Genomic DNA, 12,827 nt, shown 5'->3' on the forward strand with positions numbered 1-12,827 from the left:
TATCCACATTGGAGAGAGTCAGATGTTTAAGGCTTAGTTATGAGACAGGCAGACTGGTTGGTTTCCTGTTTTGATGTGGTCCAGAAGAGAGGAGCAGAGGCCCCTGGCTCTAGCTGATGCTTGTTCAAAGCCCCCTTATTCAAGCTGAGGCTTGCTGAATTTCTAGTCAATTAGAAGCAAGAGACCAAAAACCTGTTAACCACAAGTTCCTGCTTTAGAGAGCTAGGGAGTTTCCTGCAGGCCCCATACACACAGTTAGGCTTAAGCTTCAACTTATAGTAAACTTTTCCTCATTTACTATTAAAATGAATTATTAAAAATTATTTAAAATCATGTCCAGGGGTAGGGATTTAAAATGCTAATGCTACATACAGTGCACGAAAAAGTATGTAAAGCTATTGCACAGGCGCTCGAATAACCAACCGCCTTGTATATATACTTTGACATAACCCTTCCCTTTAGAAAAGCCCTAAAAACCAATCCCCACACTATCCTCAGGGAGTGGCCCAAACTTAACCTTTCCCAGTGCTGGCTCCCTTGTGCACAAGCTAAATAAACTTTGTTCTTTGCTGCTATGTCTGGTGATCTCTCTTGATTTGTATCCTGGGAGATTTCAAGAACCTGGGGCATTGGTAACATCATGTGCCACCCCAGATGGGGCTAGTCTGCCCAGAGGATGGAAGTGATTGACCAGGTGTGAACAGAGGCAGCCGATCTGGACCATATTGCTTTGGCCTTGGCACCTGGGTGTGTTGGGTCCAGACCTGGACTGGTCCTTGTTCTTTTTATTTCTCTCCTTCACTCTCTCCTTTTCTTTCCCATCCTTCCTTTTTCCTCTTCCTCCCTCCCCCTTCATATTTTGTTTTGGCTTCTCAGTAGTCTTGGTATTTGGGTGATTAGCTCATTGACCTTTTGTTTTATTAATAGTTTTCTATTTCAATATCAGGAGCAGTTCCCATTCATTGTTCACTCGTTTAGTCCTCTGTATGGGCAGTTGGAGTCATTCTGGCTGGCCCTTTCGTATTGAACTGGCAAACTGTCCCTCGTTCTTGTGCAGGCTAGATGCCAGCCTGCAATCTGTATTTCTTTTTTATCTTGATCTTTGAAACCTCTCAGTACTTCCCTCCACTTCTGTCTTCTTTGTGGGGCTCCCAAGTTTGTAATCTGTTTTGTCAGTTGTCTGAGAGAAAGTATGTTCCTGTAGCTGGTCCTTGTTGCATGTGTGAACCAATCCTCCATAACTATTAGTAGGAACCTTTACCTATTTGACCAATTTACCTTTTTTTCTCTTTTTGTTTGTCTAATTTATCATCTTGTTTCATGTTATAGAGTCAGTGTTAATGAATGTGGGTATAGAATGAGTTCTACTTGGAGCTGGTATAAAATTTAAAAAGTTGGGAGATATTGAAGATTGGGGGAAAAGATTTTAAGTTTAAGAACTGTTAGGCCTTCCCCTCAGAAAACTCCTCTCCCTGCCTCTTCCTTGGCCTGTTGGTCCTTGCTGGGAACTTGAGAGAGTGGGTTGAGTGGAACAGGGGTCATTGCTACAGTCTCTGTGACAGCTGGAGATGAGGATTTCACCCCTCACCAGGCCCCCCATTGTAGGACACCTGCTCAGTTTTGGGGAACGCCACAGGCATCCCAATAGATTCCCCCTTAGGATGCATCCTCAGTAACTGGGATCAGTTTAAATTGGATAATCTAAAAAGAAAGAAGCTATGTTCCTCTGTAATGTAGCCTGGCTCCAGTATTCCCCAGAGGACTAAGAAAAATAGCCTGAGAATGGGTCCCTAAGTTACAATACCATTTTACAATTGGACTTATATCTCAGGATTGCTAGTAAATGGATTGAAATCCCACATGTGCAGGCCTTTATGAAATTATACCAGGATTCTAAGCTTTGCAATTCCTGCCGAGTCTGTGTGGCTTCTCTTAAGCAACAACAGTAGTTGAGAGAAGAGCCACTTTCTGTCTCGGTTCCATGGATCCTGTCTTCACAACACATTTCCAGGGCAAGCAGGGGTGGTGGTCCCTTCTGCCCCATAATCCTTCCCACTCTGAGCTTCCCTCGTATGGACCTGGAGCAGGTAGACCTTCCTTTTCCTTTTCCCAACAACCCCACTGTCCCTAATGGGATTTTGGGCTCTAAGCTAACACCCTCTTTCAGCTCCCCAGTAGCCCAGAGCTGCTTTCCCCCTTGGGAGGTGATGGATAAAACTGGAAGGACAGCTCGGGGACATGTGCCCTTTTCAATAACAGGCGTAAGTCAGTGCAAGGGTCTATTTGGCTGATTCTTAGAAAATCCAGATAAGTTTAGAAATAAATTTATCAAGTTGGGTCTAACTTTTTCTCTGACTTAGTCATTGTAGTTTTGGCTCATTGCTGTACTCCTGATGAGAAAGCTCAAATCTTAGGAAAGGCTATGGAATACGCAGATGAAATGGCCTGTTCTCATCCTGGCCACATCGTGTACTGGGCATCTGGTGAGGCAGTCCCCAGGCAAAACCCCTAGTGGATTAATAAAAATGGGATATATCAGTTAAGGATGAACCATTTCTTTAATTACATATTGAGAAAATGCCAAACCAAGGCAGTAAATTCTGAAAAAGTGAGAGAGATTACTCAGAAAACGGACAAAACTCTGGCCATGTATAGTAATAGGCTTTACAAGGCTTTCAGAAAATATACGAACATAGACCCAAATGCTGCTGAGGGTCAAACACTTTTGGCTCTGTGCTTCATAACCCAAGCTGTGCCAGATATTTAAAGAAAGCTTCACAAGCTGGAGACCTACCCTCAGATCCCTCAGGCGACATTGGTAGTGGAGGTCTTTAAGGTTTATAACAATTGAGACTGGGCAGAGAAAGAAGGAAAAGGTGAGAGAATGAAAAGAAAGGCACAGATTTTGGCTGCCATAATTACAGGTCCACCTCAAGGTGACCCCAGACAGCAGAGGAACCCCAGACAAGGAGCAACGAAACTCCAATAGGCATTGGCAGGACTAGGGCAAAACCAATGCACATAGTATAAGAAGGAGGGACACTGGAAGAAGAATTGTCCACTCCTTTCTGGGAAAGGAGACAGGGACATAGTGGGCCTCTCCAACCCACTCCTCATATTGTTAGCCTCTCAGATGAGAAGCCTACCCTCTCCTGCTGAGGGGGCCCATGTGCTCATCGGGCTCCAGTCCTGAACAATTCCATCATTATCACTACTGTGGAACCTCAAGTCACACTCTTAACATGACAGGCAGAAACACTGAATTCCTTTAGGATACTGGAGACACCTACTCTGTCCTGCCCCAGCCTGTTGATCTTTCTCCAATGCCAACTGTATGGTGATGGGAATAGATGGCTAACCCAAGGTAAGACAGTTTACCTTTCCTTTAACATGTGAAATTGGATCTGAGGCTTTCTCTCACTCCTTCCTATATGTCCCTGAGTGTCCCCTTCCTTTCCTAGGTCAAGACTTACTATCCAAGTTAGGAGCCTTGGTTTCCTCCCAGGGGATGCTGTGCAGGTCTCAGTAACCCCTGAAAAGGGAATCCATTTCTTGGTCCTTTTGGTTCCCTGCAGTCAAACAAAGACTATCCCCCTATCCTGGAAGAAATGTGGGCTCAAATAACAGTCTGTGTGGGACACTGACATTCTGAGATGTGCCATCAGTGCTGAACATGTTAAAATAAAACTTAAGCTCAGCATACCATACCCATGCAAGCCCCAATACCCTCTGAAGCCAGAAGCTTTATAGGGAATATGGCCCCTCTTGGAAAAATTCCTAGGACATGGGCTAGTCCAGCTTTGCCAGTCCTCTTGTAACACCCTAATCCAGCCTGTGAAGAAGCCAAGTGAAGAATATCAGTGTGTCCAGGACCTCAGGTCAGTAAAGGATTCAGTTATTCCCATTCATCCTATAGTCCCTAATCCCTATACATTCCTCTACCACATCCCTGGATCAACCCAGTATTAGACTGTATTGAATCTAAAGGATGCTTTCTTTTACATACTGTTATATCCAGACTCTACTTACCTACTTGTTTTTGAATGGAGGGATCCAGAAATCCAAGAAATTTCCCAATACACTTGAACTATGCTGCACCAGGGTTTTCAAGATAGCCCCCACCTTTCTGGGTGAGGCTTGGTGAAAAATATTAGAGACCTTAAACTAACAACTGGATCCTTACTGCAATATGTTGATGACTTGCTCATCACCAGTGAGGCTTTCCATAGCGCACAGGAAAATACTATTAAGATCCTGAATTTCTTAATTGATTGGGGATATAAGGCCTCCCCCTCAAAGGCCCACATCTTACAAACAGAGGTCCAATATCTGGGATACATACTTACTCCAGGAGCTCGAATGCTTGCCCCAGACTGGAAGCAGGCCATTGCTTCATTACTGGTTCCCAGCAATAGAAGGGAGCTGCGAGGATTCCCAGGGATGGCTGGCTCTTGCTGGATTTGGACCCCAAGCTTTGGCCTCATTGTCAAATCCCTTTATAAAACACTCAAGGGTGGAGAAGAAAAAAAAAAACCTGTTTCAATGGGACGAGGCTTGCCAGCAAGCCTATAAAACCCTAGGGCTGATCTAGGGCGGGCTTCTGCCCCAGGATTCCAGGATTTGAAGAAAGATTTTTTTCCTTTTTGTACATGACATGTTGAGTGAAGCCATAGGGGTCCCAGTCCAGAAACTAGGGCCTGTACAGAGGCCGGGGGCTTATTTCTTAAAACGATTCGACCCGGTGGCTCAGAGGTGGCCTGGCTGCCTCAGAGCAGTGGCAGCCACCAGCATCTTAGTTAAAGAGGCCTCTAAACTTACACTAGGATAGCCCTTTGAGGTTCAGACTCCTCACCAGGTCTGAGACATGCTAGAAATAAAGGGGTACCACTGGTTAACTGGGGGCAGGCTAACTCAATATCAAGAATGGGTTACAGACAATGAAGTCCAGAGGGCAAGTTATGCTATTGTTAGTCTAAACCAGATCATAAAGCAAAGCACTTCCCCCAAGCACTTTAGCTCAAGAAGCAGAGCTTGAAGCCTTGGCTAGGGCTCTTCAGTTTGGGGAAGGAAAAAGACTCAACATATATACTGATTATAAGAATGGATACTTGATACTTCATGTTCATGCAGTTGTTTGGAAGGTGAGGGGAATGCTAACTGTTAGAAGCTGCCCCATAAAACATAAGGAGATGGTTTTGTCTCTTCTTGAAGTAGTCTAGCTTCCTGCCCAAATAATTGTTATACACTGCAAAAGACATCAGTAAAACAATTTTTTGATCAACCAGAGAAACAGACTAATAGAGCTGCCAAACAGGCAGCATGGAAGGGACAAGTTGATACTTTGGCCCTTGTAATAGGGGTCTCCACCTTGCCCTCAAATCCCCAATATAATCAAACAGAGCAAAAGTTGGCAGAAGAGAGAGGGTACCATCTTAATGGTCAGGGATGGTTGGAAGATCAGCAAGGACATCTCTTCTTATAGGAGGTTCATCCATGGAAAATCATCAGAAGCTTTCAGGATGCAAAGCATTATGGGAGGGACTTGCTATAGAACTTTATCCAAAATCCCTAGTGATTAAATCTCTAAAGACCACAGTGGACCAGGTAACTTGAGCATGAGAAATTTGCCTTAGAAACAATCTTCTGGCCCATCCACTGGCCCCTCTCTCACTATCCGAGTGCAGCACAGGGGAACCTACCCTGGAGAACATTAGCAAACAGATGCTCCCTAAGGGTGGTTGCAAGTATCTTTTGGTTTTCATAGACATGTTTATAGGCTGGGTAGAAGCTTTCCCCACACAAAAAGAAGAAGCCAGTTTGCAAATATCTGCTAAAAGAAATCATTCCTAGGTCTGGGCTACCAATTTCTCTACAAAGTGACAACAAGTCTTCTTTTATCACCCAGGTCACCCAGGTGCTATCAAGCAGCGTTGGCACTCAATACAAACTTCATTCTACTTGCCATCTTGAATCCTCTGGGAAGTCAAGAGAATGAACCACATCACTGAAATAACTTTGGCTAAGTCATGTCAAGAGACTCAGGAATCATGGATCAACTCCCCACCCGCCCACCCACTATTGTCTTAGTGAGAATAAGGGGAACTTAAAACTCAGCCCCTTTGAAATGAACAATGGATGACAATTTCTCAAAACAAGTTTCCTATTGGATAAAGACTTAAATCAGACTTTAATGTGCATTATTAATTTGGGACAAGTTATCAAGCAATCACACGGTATGGTAATAGTGTATTCCTCTACCAGATAAGGCAGTCTAGGACCATTTCCCTGCTAACCCAGGCATGCTGGTCCTGCTCAAAACATGGTGCAAAGAAGTCCAGAGGATTGGTTAACTGAGAAATGGAAGGGTCCTTACCAGGTTATTCTGGCCACTCGGACTGCTGTTGAGCTGGGAGGACTTCCCAGTTGGGTCCATGCCTCTAGATAAAACCCTTTACTTCTCCCAATGAACAGCCCTGGCTCAGAAGCAGCAGTTTATTCCTGCAACCCTGTAGATGACCTCAAGTACCTGTTCAAGAAGCTGTCTCTAGAAGACAGCAAGAAAGCTAATTGACACACTCATACAAATGATTGACATGGGTGTGGGTATTTTTCTTTATCCTTGCTGGCATTTTGTTAATAATCTACTGGTCAGTTTTACTTTGCTTGTTTCCCAGGCTGGAATCAAGTCACTTGCTGGTGAATAGCAATTAACAAAACTTGCTTTTTGCCTTAGTTATTAACCGTACTTACATAATACTCCCTCTTTCCCCTGGAAGATGGGACTAGACTGTGTGGAAGATGGAGATGACTGACCAGGCGCAAGTTGACACCTTGATGAATCGGGCTGGTGCCTGTTTTCTTTCCTTCTCTCTCTCTCTCTAGTTATGCTACATAATTAGCTATATCACCTTTGGGCAAGTTAACTAACCATTGTAAGCCTTAATTTCCTACTCTATGAAGTAGTGGTAATAATAGTACCTGCCACATAAAATGTTTAGTTATGCAGATAAAATTAGAAAATATACATTAAAAAAACTTAGCAGAGAGCCAAGTACTGGGTGGACACCCAAGTAATATTACCTTGATAAAGTCCTCAATAAATATTCTTTGTATGACCCAAATGAATATTTTCCTGAGAATAGTTTTTCCTCAGTTGTGTTCTTGCTGTGCTTTAATAATTCAGATTCTTGATACCTAAGAAATGCAAATATTTAAAAAGCCCTTAGGCATTTAAAACTTTAAAATTCTCTAGGCCATGATAGGAACAAACAATAAATGGCATAGGGAAGTATAATTCATAAAGTTTTAACATGATCCAATTAAAATGCCCAAGCTTCAATATAACTGTCATCTTTAGTACATCATTCAATCTCATTTTTCATCTCCTTGAAAGTATTCCATAGCTGCTCCAGATTGATTTCACAAATTGCTTTTGGGAAACTGGTCCCAAGATCCTGTGCCCTGAGCCTTGCCTTTTATCATCCTAACAAATATCCTTTTGATGAGCCAACAATAAACAGGAATTATTTGTTTCTGGTGTGGATGAAACTGCACAGTGATTACATCATGTTGAAGAGGTACAGAGACTGTTCCGTGCCAGTGCACATGACCGTTTTCACGTTTGTAGAAATCCGCCCTCCCTACTTGCTGGGATGAACTACAATAGGGAAAGCATCGAGGCAAAGAGCCTCTCTAGAGCCAGTGTGGAGGTATGTTTCTCTCAGTTCCTCCACCGCGGTTGAAGCCGGGGATCACGGGTAAATTTATTCATGCCAAAAGTTCAAGCTGCACTAGCTGGAAGAAGTTAGGAAAGCCAGGGCTAGTGCCAGGTTCCTTTTTTTCCCCTTTCCTCTTCTTTCTTTTCTTTTTACTGATTACCATTCTATTTTGTTTTAAAGTTATTTTAAAAGATAAAAGAAAAAATCAAACAGCAATGAAAAGCAGTCCTCCAGGTGTCCTTCGCTGAGCCAGCAGCGGTTAGGTGAGTGAGCACAGGGCATATCTATAATTCAGCTCGGGAATATTTCCCTTAATAATTAATTGAGTGTCACAAAAGGAGGAGGCCCAATAGGGCCCTCGAACAAAGCTGCTGGCTGAGTACGACAGTGGCCACCCAGACGCCAACCAGCCAGCGGTCGTCATTGCTGCAGCAGTCCGGGCGCGCGCGCCACGGCTCCACTGGCCCATGGGGGAGCTGGAAGCGACGTCCAGAGACCTGGTCGCTAGCCACCTGGGTTTCGGGGGGAGGCGGGTGTGCGTAAATTCGCACTTCCCACTGCTAATCTTTCTTTTGGTGGATCCGTGGGTATTGCATATTTATATACAAGTCCAGAGGTATCTCACTTAACAAGCAAGCAACCTGTGATTCCATCCCGAGCTGGCGACGCGGCCTCTGCGAGCGCGCTCGCCTGCTGGAGTACTTTCTTCTTCTTCTTCTTTTTTTTTTTTAATGGAGTTGGGCAGTGGTAGAGATCCTGCCACTAAGAGAGAGACCTCCCGGCCTCAAAACTCTCGCCGGGTGGTATTTCTTTTTGCCGCCACAGGTTCGCTGAGGGCTCCCCCGCCTTCCCAAGCCCCCAGCCCTGGGCCCGCCCTGCGCAACCTGCTCATATCCCTCCAGCTCTCTCCCCTTGGCCTTCTGCTTCCCGTGCGCAGCCCCTAGCCTGGGTCTGATTCCAATTCCTGCAACTCTCTCCTCACCCGGGTCGCATTCCTGGAAAAGTCCGTCCCGTCTGCGCCCCAGAAGCCAATCCCGGAGCTGAGGCAGATCAACTCCGGTGAGCAAGGAAGGGACGTGGGCGCGCTGGCAGGCGAAGGGAGAGCTCCCAGCCCCACAACCCGCCATCGGAGGAGAGGAGGACGGGGCGCCGGCGGAGATGTAGGGAAAGCGAGTTAGGGAGAGGGGAAGATGCCCCAAATGACGCGGTTTTCTGGACTGCCCCGCCCGTCGAGCCCCCTCACTCAGTTCCCAAGCCCTCTGGCGGCTCCTGCGCTGCCGTCGGAACCCCTATTTCCAGCCCCAACGGGGACACTGCCCTGGGATTTGCTCCTGGCATCTGGGGGCGACGGCCGAGGGCTCCTGGAATCCTTCCCCGAGCCCGGGAGTCGGGGACCCTGCTGGGGGGCGGGGAGTCGCCGCGTCGTGACTGCGCGCAGCCGGGCGCCCCTGGCGACGGCCGGGAACGCCACACCCTCGGCACGGCCCTGGCCCCGCCCCCGCCAGGCGCGTCGCGGCCAGGGGAGGCGTGTGCTGCTCCCGCAGCCAGCGCGAGAGGGAGAGAGGGATGGATGTTGGAGGAGGAATTCGGGCTTAACAAGTGATCGCTGCTGTCTAGGATTTTGTTTCTTTTCGGGGGAACCTTGATTTCCTTTCCCAGGCGAGCCTGCCTGTGCCGAACTCCAGAGGAACCAGGAGTCTTGGGGGTCCTCTCTGGGGCATCCTCATCCCCACCCCCAGGCTCCAGCAGCGAGGACTCTGTGCCCCCCCGGGCCAGGCAACAGAACTTGTTCCGTGGATATTTTGGAGCCTTCACCTGCCAAACCGGAGTGATTCCTTTTACCACTCCCCCCACACCCAAGATCATTCTTCCCCTCCTCCAGCTGTTGAAGCTTGAGGGGGGAAAAACAAACCAGCCTGGGGAATTTTCTTTATTTTTGTGTTCCACCCCGCCGGGGAACGGTAAGTATGATACCTTTCTTATCTTTCCTCCTCCACACTCCTCTTTTGGCTGTTAAGAAGAAACAGTGGACATTTGAGGGGTAAATAATATCGGGAATGTAACAGCAGGGCATGAATGGAAGGCGGTTAAAAATAAACCAGGAGGTGGGAGCGGGGAGGTGCGGATGCTGCGCGGCGCTCCGGGGGGCCAACAGTTGTTATTTTCCCAACCCCGGGGATGGGGCGAGTGCGCTCTGCTTAAGGTGCTCGAGCGGGAACCCAGGTCTGGAGGCGAGGGCGCGATTAAAGATGTCGTTTCCCAACGAGGTGGGGCTAAGATTTAGCATGGTTTTGCCTCGTCCCAGCCTCACAGGTTCCGTTCCTTTGGGAACAGCTGGTGGACGGGTCTGAATTGCTGCTTCTCCCAGCATTTGGATTTGCGTGCATTTTCCAAGCATTTGAGCAACACATAAGGGGCTGTGTAAATGGCGTGCGAGGAAGTGTATGTTTCCCACGGTGTTGGCCTTTCTGATTCCCTCTCTCTATCTCAATTTCTCTGTTTCTCCCTCTCTCTGTCTCTGATAAGGTTCAGGTACCACCCTAACACAGTTGCAGGAATTAGCGCTGAGAGATGAAAACAGCCTCGTTGCTGAGGGGTGAGAGGAGGAGGGGCGGGATGCTTGGCTGTTGTTTGGGGGTGCAGCGATTGGGGAATAGTCTGCAAAATCCTGTTAGTTTTCTGGTGTTAAAGAGGAAGGGGAATCCCCCCCGCAAAGGTCTCTCCCCTAAAGGCTCCTGGGAATCGGCTTGAGTAGATTCTCCTAACATGAATACCTTGAGAAGGAAGAGACATTTTTAAACCAGTTTGGTTTGCTGGGAAAAATGATTTTTTTTTTCTTTTTTGCCTCTTCTTCTTCTTCTTCTTCTTTTTTTTTTTTTGTTGTTGTTCATTTCATTTCATTTCTTTCTTTCTTGATCAGGGAGAGTGAGGTAACTGGTAGTCAATTAAAACAAATTAATTTGCTTTTTGTAGGGTGGAGGAGGGAGTTAGATAAACAAAAACTAACAAACCCCAATAAATAAATAAATAAATAATAGATGCGAATGTATTTGGTGTAGAGCAGAAAGAGGGCAGGTCTAGCTCTCCTGTGGAGTTGATGGTGAATTGGAAGACCCTCTAATTCTTGTCCTTCTGGGAGGCAGTGGGGCAGGATAGGGTATGCATAGTATTCAAATGTACAGGCACTTGAGTTACACTGGGGCTTTATTTAAACAGTGTATTATAACTGTGTGGGGGGAGTTAGGGAAGGAACTGAGCAAACTCTCAAGCTGTTGGGCCTGCACAAATCTTTAAAGGATGTTGTTGGCTTCACACTCCACAGTGCATGTAACCCCAGGATGGTTCTGTAAAGTAGGGATGTGGAGACACCCTGAGTGTTAACGTTTCAGACTGTGAAATGATGTTAGGAATCAGGCAAAAGAAGGGGGATGTCATGTGAGATACCATCAGAGGTGTATTTTCTGGAGTTTGTGTCTCAATCAACTCCCCTCTTACCCTAGGAGATTGTAGGAGAATGTGCATGATTGGGAAGGGGCGTGTGACTGGGAAGCCCTCTGTTTGCCATGTCCATGCTTGTCACTTCATAAAAGTCACTGTGTTTAGGCTGTAGGCTGACACGATCAGCAAGGAGCAGCAGGTGGTCAAGAGCTGAATCCTGTTAATGGCTTCAGAAAACCATTTCTCTTATGCTTTCCAAGTGCTTCCAGTAATAGAAGCTGGTAGATGCCCTGAATTCTGACTGTCATCATCCTCTCCAATTCTCTGGGTCACTCTTTGCGTTCTTGGAAGTCCTGTTGGGCAGAGTAAATGGAAGAAGCAAAAGGAAGACAGGAGATTGGGGTAGGGGTTTTTATAGGTCCTGGCTGAGTACGTGAATTAGCTGGACCTTGGGAGAGCAGACTAAGGAGAAGGAAGGGGCAGAAATACCAGGTGACAGTGGGAATAGATTGAGGCTGCAAGGGGCACGTGATCAGGAAGTGGAGGATAGGAAATAAAGGTGGGCAGAAAGAGAAAGAAAGGGAAACAGGAAGAGAGAAGAGAGGGAAAGGTATGGGAAATGTGGATTAAATGGGGACAGGGGGAAAGTACGATAGGCTGAGAATGAAGTTCATACTAACTGGGACTTAAAAAATAAGAAGCTAGTCCCTTGAGTGTAGGAGGAGCCATTGAGGTGAACACGGAGGAACTGCAAGGAGAGAATATGATTATTAGAGATGTGGGAACTAGGCTGTGGGTGGTTGGGAGTGTTCAGGAATCTGGGGAACAGAAAAACAATAGGGACATGCTTCAGGGAGTCAGGCAATGCTAACTTAATTCAGGCCATCAGTGAGTCTCAGAATGTCCTGAATGTCCTCATGTTCTGTCTTTCCCCTACTTTAGACAGTGGCATAGGGCATAAACATTTGGGGCTGGGTAGATAGACAAGAAAAACATAGGGTACTGTCATGTTATGCATCACAGCCAGTGTTTACTGCCATTCATTTCTGTGCAACACTCATTATCTCATTTAATACTTACAAACATGGGAAGGGAGAAGTTGTATTGCCTACACTTTGTAGATGAAGTGTTTGGAGCTCATTCAAGTATTAGATTCTGTAAAAACCCCTGTTTTTTCTGACTTCCCCAATCCTGAGTTAAGACAGAGAGGGGTGGAAGGGCACTTAATTCAGAAACATTTTACAAGAGGAAATTAAAAAAAAAAATGCCTTAGGTAAATGAATGATGGAAGCAGCTATAAAGTAACAGCATTATTGTTGTGGAATGAAGAGAGTGAAAGTGAGGGTTAAAACCTGGCATTAGTGAAGGGGAAGATAGGAACAAGGCCCATAGACACCAAGAGTGGAGAGATGAAAATTTATTGAATTGCCGTGAAAGCAAACTGAGCTGAAATAATAACCGAAGAAGAAGGAAAGAAGGATGTTTAATGAGAGGGAGATTTAAGAATAGACTGCCCCACACTCTTGAAAATGTGTGGTTGCTTGGTGTGTTGTATGATTTGCTTAAAGAAAAGAGAAGAAAGTGTATGTGAAATAAAATGCTCAGTTTGCTTGTTATGATTTGTTTCGTCTTTTTATTTTTCTTCTGTGCTTGTTTTCAATCCTTTTTCAG

The 12,827-nt window shown here is 46.0% G+C and overlaps 1 protein-coding gene across 1 annotated transcript in view; it reads left to right on the forward strand.

Moving 5' to 3' along the window:
- The first annotated feature begins 9,223 nt into the window (after positions 1-9,223).
- The window catches only part of KCNA4 (potassium voltage-gated channel subfamily A member 4), a 42,577-nt gene continuing 38,973 nt past the window's right edge, over positions 9,224-12,827 (forward strand). Inside the window, exon 1 of the mRNA XM_012758154.3 lies at positions 9,224-9,679. The gene's annotated coding sequence lies outside the window, so the exon portion shown is untranslated. The remainder of the gene's footprint in view (positions 9,680-12,827) is intronic.

This window comes from Microcebus murinus, chromosome 4, assembly GCF_040939455.1.
Source record: "Microcebus murinus isolate Inina chromosome 4, M.murinus_Inina_mat1.0, whole genome shotgun sequence".
NCBI classification, from domain to species: Eukaryota; Metazoa; Chordata; class Mammalia; order Primates; family Cheirogaleidae; genus Microcebus; species Microcebus murinus.